Source organism: Humulus lupulus, chromosome 2, assembly GCF_963169125.1.
Source record: "Humulus lupulus chromosome 2, drHumLupu1.1, whole genome shotgun sequence".
Taxonomy (NCBI): domain Eukaryota; kingdom Viridiplantae; phylum Streptophyta; class Magnoliopsida; order Rosales; family Cannabaceae; genus Humulus; species Humulus lupulus.
The window spans coordinates 173,714,119-173,723,813 of NC_084794.1; the positions used below are offsets into that span (position 1 = coordinate 173,714,119).

Here is a 9,695-nt window from a genome sequence, read left to right on the forward strand (position 1 = left end):
GTATAAGTGTTGGAGTATGGATTGTTATTCGGTTGCCTCAGGTAATTACCAATGGCTTGCACCTTTTCAAGTGGAATATCATCTACTGAAGAAAAACTCATTGCTGGACATTGCTCAAAGTGATAAGGGCCTCCACAGGTCTCACAAATAATAAGAGCGGGTTATAGTTGCATCGCTTGAGCTTAAATGTTATTTTGTTGTTGCATTTGCTTGGTCAATGAAGCAATTTGAGCGATCAGCATAGCAATAGGATCAACTTCTAGAACTCACCTTCTTATTTTCACGCTAAGTTGGCCATTGATAGTTATTCATGGCCATCTCCTCCAAGAGCTCATACACTTCATTAGCACTTTTGCTCATAAATGTTCCCCTCGCTGCTGCATCTATTATAGTCCTTGTGTCTCCCCTCAGCCCATTATAAAAAGTATGTACCAACATCCATTGCACTATACCATGATGTGGGCATTTTTGAAGCAGCTCTTTAAACCTTTCCCAAGCATCATATAATGATTCCCCCTCAAATTGACAGAAATTATTTATTTCACCTCTAATCCGAGCTAATTTAGCAGGAGGAAAATACTTAACGGGGAATTTTTGGGCAAGGTCCTCCCATGTCGAAAAGGAGTTGGCTTGCATCAAAATCAACCAACTTTTAGCTCTGTCTCTCAAAGAGAACAGGAATAGCCTTAAACGGATTACATCATTACTTACTCCATTCATTTTGAAAGTAGCACATAACTCCAAAAAGTTAGTAATATGGAGGTTCGGATCCTCATTAGGTAGCCCCCCAAACTGAATGCAATTCTAAACCATTTGGATAATCGAAGGCTTGATCTCAAAATTATTTGCCTCAACAGTAGGTGGGCGAATGCTAGAGTGTATCCCTGTAAAAGTAGGGAGTACATAGTCCCTTAGTGGCAGATCTGCCTCAACTGCAGCATTACCCTCATTACCCTAATTCAGATTGTTGTTAGCAACATTATTAACGTTCGGTGTCATTCTTTCTAGTCTTTTCTGTTTTCTTTTTCTCTTGCAGATCTTCTCAATCTCAGGATCAACAGGCACTAGTATTTTCGAACCCTGACGTCGCATAAACTAGGTCACTAGTATATTAGAATAAAATCAAAGTAGAATGAAAAACAATTAATTTTGATATTGGATATTAGTCCCCGCCAAAGGCGCCAAAAACTTGATCAGTAAAATATGCACGTAGGTGTACGTGGTCGTGTCAAGTAATAAATTTTGTACGAACGAATATCGTCCCACAGAGACTAATAAACAATTACCAAGAATTGCTTTTCATTTTCTATTTGGTGATTAAAATTGAAATAAATAATTATAAACTACAAACACAATTTAAATAAATGTAAATAGAGCAGTAAATCAAAAGATAAAATCAATAACCAAAAGCCTAGGGAATTAATTTCATCAACTTTTCATTCAATTAAGTTTACTTATCAGTTCTAAATCTCTTCTTCCTATTCTAATAGCAGGTTAACAAAAATTAATTCCTATTCTTTTTCAAGATATAAGATCTCAACCTATATGCAAGTTTTCTACATCTCTGTGATAAACTTAAACACATAGCAGGCATTAAGAATGGTAACCTAATTGCTACAAAAATCATATAGGTACTCTCATCTAATATGTAACCTATGTCTATATAACGATAGCATATTCCATTCACATCTATCGAGTTTTGAATCAAAATCATAAATCAAGCAAATAGTGATCAAGTATTTACTAGCATTAGGCAAACATCATATAGATTAGAATAACGAAGATTTATCAATAGAACATCCTAATAAAATTAAATCGAAATTCAAGCGACTACATTAACCCCTAGATAGAGGATTTAGTTCATATCTGAGATGACTAAAAAAAGAATAATTATTCATACTCATAAAATTTAAAAGCTTGAAGAAGAAATAAAAATATGAAATTGCAGAAAAATAATGTCTTAGAATCAAAATTTCTCTCAAATTCGTAATAAAAAATTTAACCTCATTTCTTTAAAACCTAAAGTCTGAACTTATATATAATAAAAAAATGAATTCCTCTTTGTTGGCAAGGTGGGTCGTGACTTGGCCTTTCTTAGGTCGCGGCCCGTGTCTTTTCTAAGGCATTTCAGCATTCGTCAAGGCCTTTGGGCGTCGCCAACCTCTTGACCTAGGTCGCAGCTCGCATCTTCGAAGGCCTCCTAGAATTGTCTCGGTTTCCACTTGTGTCGCAGCCCTCTTGACCAAGTCGCGGCCCTAATTCCTCGTATGCTCAATTTTCACTTCTCGGCTCTATTCTCCACCTCAAATCGTCTCGACTTCACTCAGATGATATGAACTAATGCCGAATGACTACAAATATCATAAAATTTCCCATTTTTGTCCACCAACAACACTCCTTTCCATTCCATCCCGCTATTAATAGAAAAATCCTAAAAACAAAACAAACAAAAGCATAATACTGTACAAAACTCACAATTTGACTCGAAAATAAGACTAATACACATTCTAAAACTACCCTAAACTAGACTTATCATCCATCAATATGAAATATGTTAATCAACAAACAATATATATAAATATATGTATAAAACCAAGATTAAGTGTCCTCGAATCTTTTCGAAAAATCAACGATCATATCATGTGTCCTCGAATCTTTTCGAAAAATCAACGATCTTCCCATCATTGCTTTGAATACTTAAACCACGATCTTCCGAGACGTTCTCTACTCCTCAAGATGTGTGTGGGCACATAAAGAACAAGCATTGATTTTCTGAATCACAAGATGTTCTCAACTCATGAGATCTTGGATTTTAGGCTAAAGAGAAAAGCTTATTTTTCTTTCTTTTGATTAGAGAGTGTGAGGGAAAAATATTGTGAATTTCATTAACCATCTATCAGGATTAAACTAGTATTCTTATATAGAATAGTTTTATATTATTATCACATAATAATAATAATAATAATGGTAAAAACCAATTAAGAAAAAGTCAAAAGTTTCCTTATATAATTGATTTATTAATTTATTAAAAAATAAAATGAAAAATCCAAAAGTTGACTAAGTTAGTAATGGTACACACATGGTGCAATCCTGAGATTGCTCCATGCGTGTAGCACTCCCCTAATTTGTGGGATTTTATTTTTCAATTTATATTTAATTAAATAGATTAAATTCGAATAAGTAAGACATCATCTTTTTAAGGAAAAGAAGATGACAACCAAAATTCAAATTTCAATTCATTATTATCACATTATTATTTATTAAATAAATATAATAATTCAAAACTATTTGGTCTTACCATATTTATTTACTTTCGCTAAATAAAATAATTGGTTTTAAAAACCAATTCCTTTTTTTTTATTTATATACTTCAAAATTTTAGTGTATGAATTAATAAATTAATTTCAAAATTTTATTTAATTATTCGAAATTAAACTAATTAATTATTCAACCTCAATTGTCATATAATTGTATATTTGTCTTGAAGAACAATGTTATACCCAGATTTCGAGCTATGTTAAATGTAACCTCGAAAGTTGAATTCACAAACGAATGGACTCGTAAGGTTTAGAGTATGCTCCAGGACTAAATATCGAGCCTGCAAGACTGAGACGACCTCGAATATGGTGACCTCGAAGTATTCACGATCTTAGAAGGTAGCTCCGGAGACGCATCTATCCTCAAGGATGACCTCGGATCAGGGGTTCCGAGCTCGACGCACATACGATCTCGAAAGCCGTGTGACCTCGGGAGAAGTCATTAGCTCGAAAGCTGACGAGAAACCTGGGAGGCTAAGGCCTTGGAGATATATGATAAAAACCGAGAATATCTATAAGTGTTGTCCATAAGAGACGTAATCTTCATTTATTACTGTAAATCCCCTAAAATTGTGGGATATTATTTGGTTAGTTATACGCCCCCTGGTCTTCAGGGGACGTTTCCTTTTATATCTGATTATGGGCATTTAAAGTCATTAATTTTATTTACACAAAAAGAGTAACTACCCGAAATATGTGGGATAGTATTCTGCAACCTTCTCTATAAATAGAGAGGTCATGCACCATTGTAATGGACCGAAATTCTGAACCTTGAGAGAAAACTCTGAAGAATTCATGCTTAAGAATTTTCAGAGATAATCTTGAGATTAATAACAAAGACTCGTGGACTAGGCAGATTTAACTGCTGAACCACGTAAAAATCGTGTTTTGTGTTGTTATTTTTAATTGGTCATTACTTGCAATTTTTTACGTGCTCTTCTTTCACTGTTGACGAAAAACGGCGTCAACAAACAAATTTTCTCTCAAATTGCTTTTTTCATTTTCATCATTGTATCAACTCTTCCCTTAAATAGTGTTGATAGAGCCGCCTTGGGGACCTATGGACCTATAATTTCAAGCTCCAATAAATTTAGATTATTGATCAATTCTCTTTAATACAATAATCATAATTTATTAATATCATGATTATTCCACTAAAAATATGATATTGCACTCTTTCAATTATAAACATATATTTACTGAGGACTTTATTGTAAACATAAAGTGTCCATTGATATGATCATTACATACAAATTAATCATTTATTAATGGTTCATAATTAAGCGGGAATAAAATTATTGTTTTACCCTTTTAATTATTTCTTGTTTCCTATAGTACCATTGACTTTACTAGTGAGGGTTAATTCATAACATATTTATGAATTTGACGTCAATAACCTTTAAGTTCCAAATGTCAACCCAATAGGGAACCATTATTCAATCTATAAGAAGGTACAGATTCAATATCTATTTACTATGTCCCTAGCCATATATATCAACGAATCCCCAAAACAATAGTTTTTACCCTAATCATTTTGACAAACCCTTATGCATGAATCAAATGATCAAATGACATATATAAAGTTCATAGAAACTGTTGGGGTTTTATGCCCTAATTAAAAACCAAATTCTTTGTAATCTCATTTTATTATCAATAAAAGAATAGAAATCATTTTTTGAGTTGGTCAACCACTTTGCTCACATGTTTTATTTTCATGATTATTTGTTTAATATAAACTTCTGTTAAATACCGAGCATATAGCTAATCTTATTTATAGTGACGTAATCACAGTGGAATATAAATATGATTATATGTTCAAAATAAGTTAGTCCTAAGATTAGTCAGTGCACAGGATTTATACTGACTTGCCAATCTACGATATGATCTACTTACACATTACAGTATTATGTTCTTTCCAGAACATTATCAAAGTAGATAAGATCGGATGTATTTGTTACATCGGATTGGACCGATACTGACAGTTGATAAGATAAGTAAACATACCATTATTATCTATTCTAGTCATATCATATAGTTTACCATATGTCAATTCAATCTCAATTCTGAGTGGTTAGTATTCTAATTGATTGTATTATTTGAGTTCTTTGACTTGTTCGTTACTAGCTTACCCTACGGACTATCCCATACTTACATCTTGGGAACTCGGTAGTATAATTGAGTGGGAGTGTTAATCATAGATATGAACATCTATAGCTTCTGATGAAGAAGTGAAACGATGGTTTCCTTTTAGTTTGGTTCAAGGTGTTAAATGATAGAGATCTCATTTCAGTAATTAAATTATTTTACTGAAATATCATTTACAAGGAACTAAGTGTTTTAAGGATAAAATACAATGAAGGGGTAAAATGGTATTTTAGTCCTATCTCATTGTAGACCGTCTATAGAGGATTGAGTGAAAATTATGGTTGTAACAATGGATAATTAATAGCGTATCTATATTTGTTATAGAGCGTTCTATGAATTCAAGAGTGCAATTCTGAGTCTATAGTGGAATCACGAGGTGTAGAGTCCCAGAATGTTTACTTAGTTAGCTAGCTAGTAGTAGTTGTAGTATTTTAGATTTCGTGGATTTTGGTTCAAACCGGGACTTAGTTGGACACTCGTAGCAACACTTATAGATTTTATAAGTTTAACATATAGTTTAAGAATATTAATTATAACATAAGGTTTGATTAATATTGTTGATTATAAAGATGTTATTTATTATATTATAAGGTTTAGATAAAATTAATAAGATCATGACACTTGTCGTGTGCATGTTTATTTAAGGATTTAAGTATTTTTTTAATAGGATAATTTTACTCCTCAAACTCTATAAATAGGACCTAGTACCCAGCCCTTTCACTTACTCTTCAGCTGTGATCATACTCCAAGGTGCTAGTGAGAACATAAGAGTGATACACTTGGGTTGGGAAAGAAAAAGTTTTATCATTCTTAAGTTTTATCAAACACTTAGGAAGTAAGGATTAGAGTATTTCAGTATTGGAGTTAGGCCAATCCTTAAGATCAACAAAGGTACCCTTATTCTTAAGTTTAATTCTTTTGATTCCTTAGTTTCTTTAGTTTCCATTCAGGTTCTAACTTTTGTTATGGTTTTGTGGTTAGGTTTTTAAGTTCTTTGAACTTAAGGTGTCTTTTTGGTAAGTTTTCTCTTGATGGTTTAGTTCTATTATTTTCATCTCTTTCCTCTATTGCTGGTTTTAGGAATGTTCTATGTCCCACATTTGTTCTCATATCCCGATTTTGGTAAGGAAAATAGGATAGAATTTCGTATGCTTATATGATATGTTATGCTTATGTTATATGTTATGTTATCTTATGTTGTGTTATGATATGTTAACATTATGTATAGTATGATATTAGACCTTGGGCATATGACTTGTCTAGCTAGCAAGCCCCAATAATTTATGGGCATATGACTTGTTTGACTAGCAAGCCCCACCAATCTATTGGGCATATGACTTGTTTAGTTTACAAGCCCCAAGTAGTATAATGGTCATTGTAGTAGTATATGACATATGTTTATGATATGCTTATAGTATATGTTTATGATATGTTTTTAGCATATGTTATGATATAATTTTATGTATATGATTTATGTTGTTAGTTTTTCCTTGCTGGGCATTAGGCTCACTCCTTTTCTTTTTAGTGTGATGCAAGAAAATAGATGCAATGGCGGAAGGATTCTTGGAAGCTTGGTGTGTGTATGGAGGTGAATGGAGTGGATGGGTTTCGTGTCGATTTGAGGACAACGTTTTTTTTAGTCTCTTTAAATTACGTTTTTATGTATTTTTCCGCATTTAGCTTTGTAAATTTTTTTATTAAAAGTTATGTTTTATTTTAAAACAATGAGCTCATTTATGTATTACAAATATTATTTTCCAAAGTTTCAATAAAGTTATGAATTTTTTTATGTATGTTCTTTTCAAAGTTGTAGTTATGTCTAGTAGGTTTAATGACCTAAGTCTCATAGATAGTTGGGTCGTTACAGTTGGTATCAGAGAAACGGTCCATTTTTCACGAAATTCGCCTTGATCCACACGCTCAAGCTCTGAATCTAACCACCAATGTAAGTATTTATGTTTTAGTTATTATGTTTATGTGTTATAGCTAACATTTTAGTCTTATGTTTTCAGTTAAGATATGGATGGAGCTTTATCATATAACGATATTCGAGCCATTAAAGCCTTAGAAAGGATTAGTGAACCAAGAAATACCATAGGAATATTGGAGAGAATCACTCGGAGATTTCTTTTATTCCATAATCAAATAGTTCATCTCTAAGAAACTAAGCAAATAATGATGAGAGCTACGGAGCAATATATTTTAGTAATTAAGCTTTTTAGAGATTTTCCTTTTGTAAGTGCTGCTTTGGAAGAAATATGGGAGACAATAGATGTTGAGGATGAAGTACCACCGGCTATGAGATATTATTTTCTCATAATAAGGTTTACATCTAAGATGGAATTCCAATTCACACAAGAACAAAAGAATAGAATTTTTACCAATCTTCCAAGAGGAATTTTTGAGGCTCACGAAAATGATGATTATGAAGATATAGATGATGACATGTTAGATAAAGGATCTGATGTAGAAGATCCCGATTTTTAGAAAAGATTAGTTTATTCATTTATTTTATTTATTGTTTTTCCTTTATGATTGTACTTAGTGAAAACTGTTTTTCCAAATTAATATTATTGTTATTTTGATGACATGTATGAGTTTGATTTTATTTTTGCAATCATAATAAATAATAAATTTAATAAATAATGACTAAGTTCGGTGAGGGTGGATACAAATCAATGAACCAGGTTCTCTATATTGAGAGATAGGGGGCCACAGTAGTGGGAACAATTTTACTGATCCCAGCCCTCCCTCAGTGTGGCTAACTTTGGAACAACGATGAGTTTCGAGCCTGAGAATTAAGTCATATAGGATAATTAGAAACACACTCAGAAAATAATAAAGATGGCTTATTTTTCTAAGTTTAGAAACACACCCTAATTATAAAGAAGGCTTATATAATTCTTTTCATAAGAAGTCATAATTAATAGGTCTGAGTTATGTTTGCTTAGATTAAGTTTTTGCTTTAAAACCTATTAAGGTAAGTTCTAACATGTTTTTCTCAAATGTTAGAACTCTGCTGAAGATGTCGCTCCGAAGATCTGCTCGCACCAATGGAAATGTCCACAACATCGCCCCTGAGATGAATGAAGCCCCTCCAGTTCGCAGAAGGGGAAGGCGTCCAAATTCCAACCGGAATGCACCGCCGCCACCGGTTGACAACACTATGGAAGTTTCCAGACTACGACGGCAAGTTGAGGAATTATTGCAACAACAGCGACAGCAGGCTCAGCCTCAACCTCCGCCTCCGCCACAACCACAGCCCCAGCAAATGGCTCCAACACCCCAGCAAGTTGGTCCTTATGGGGGATGGTCAATGGCGAACTATGCGCCATACCCAGCTCAACATGTGGAGCCTCTCTATGAGCAGTTTCATAAGTAGCGCGCTCCAAATTTTGAAGGGACAACTGACCCCTTTGAGGCGGAAGAGTGGCTCAGAAATGTGGAGTCGATTCTTGTGCACATGAACCTCGGCAACGCGGACCGCATATCTTGCATTTCGTCTCTACTCAAGAAGGATACAAGAATATGGTGGGACCTAGTACAGCAGACTCACGATGTCACCACTATGACTTGGATCAGATTTGTGGAGCTATTCCAAAAAAAAGTACTACAATTCAGCTGTCATTGCTTCAAGGGTCGAGGAATTCGCTAGTCTAAAGCAAGGCAATTTGACGGTAGCAGAGTATGCTTGGCAGTTCGACCGATTAGCTAAGTTTGCATCTGAGATGGTTCCAACTGATTTTCTGAGGGTGAACAAGTTCGTTAGAGGACTTTGACCAAAGATCGAGCTAGGGGTTAAGCTAGCAAACTCGGGGAATACAACTTATGTCGATGTTATAGAAACAGCAATAGAAGTGGAAAAGCTTCAGGCAAACGTTAGTAAAGAGGTGGCTAGTAAGCCTGAGCCTAAGCAGCAGGGTCAACCCCATAATGGTTGGAACAACTACCACAACAGCAACAACCAACAGTCCAACAACAATAACGGTCAGAAAAGAAGGCATTCTGACAACAAGCAGTCCGACAACGATAAGAGGGTATGGACGAACAATGGAAGTAATAAGTCGGGTTATGTAGAGTACCCGCAATATGCTAAGTGCTAGAAGAAACATCCTGGTGAATGCCATGCAAACACCAAGGAATGTTATAACTTTGGTCAGGAAGGACACTGGAAAAGAGAATGTCCTCAGCGCAAGCCAGAAGGGAAGAGAGACGACAAGATGGTTCCTGCTA

The 9,695-nt window shown here is 34.2% G+C and overlaps 1 non-coding gene across 1 annotated transcript; it reads left to right on the forward strand.

Annotated features, from left to right (window-relative positions):
* The first annotated feature begins 448 nt into the window (after window positions 1–448).
* Window positions 449–555, forward strand: LOC133820160 (small nucleolar RNA R71). The gene has a single exon (XR_009886589.1). It is a non-coding gene; the product is annotated as a small nucleolar RNA R71 (small nucleolar RNA).
* Window positions 556–9,695: the final 9,140 nt, after the last annotated feature.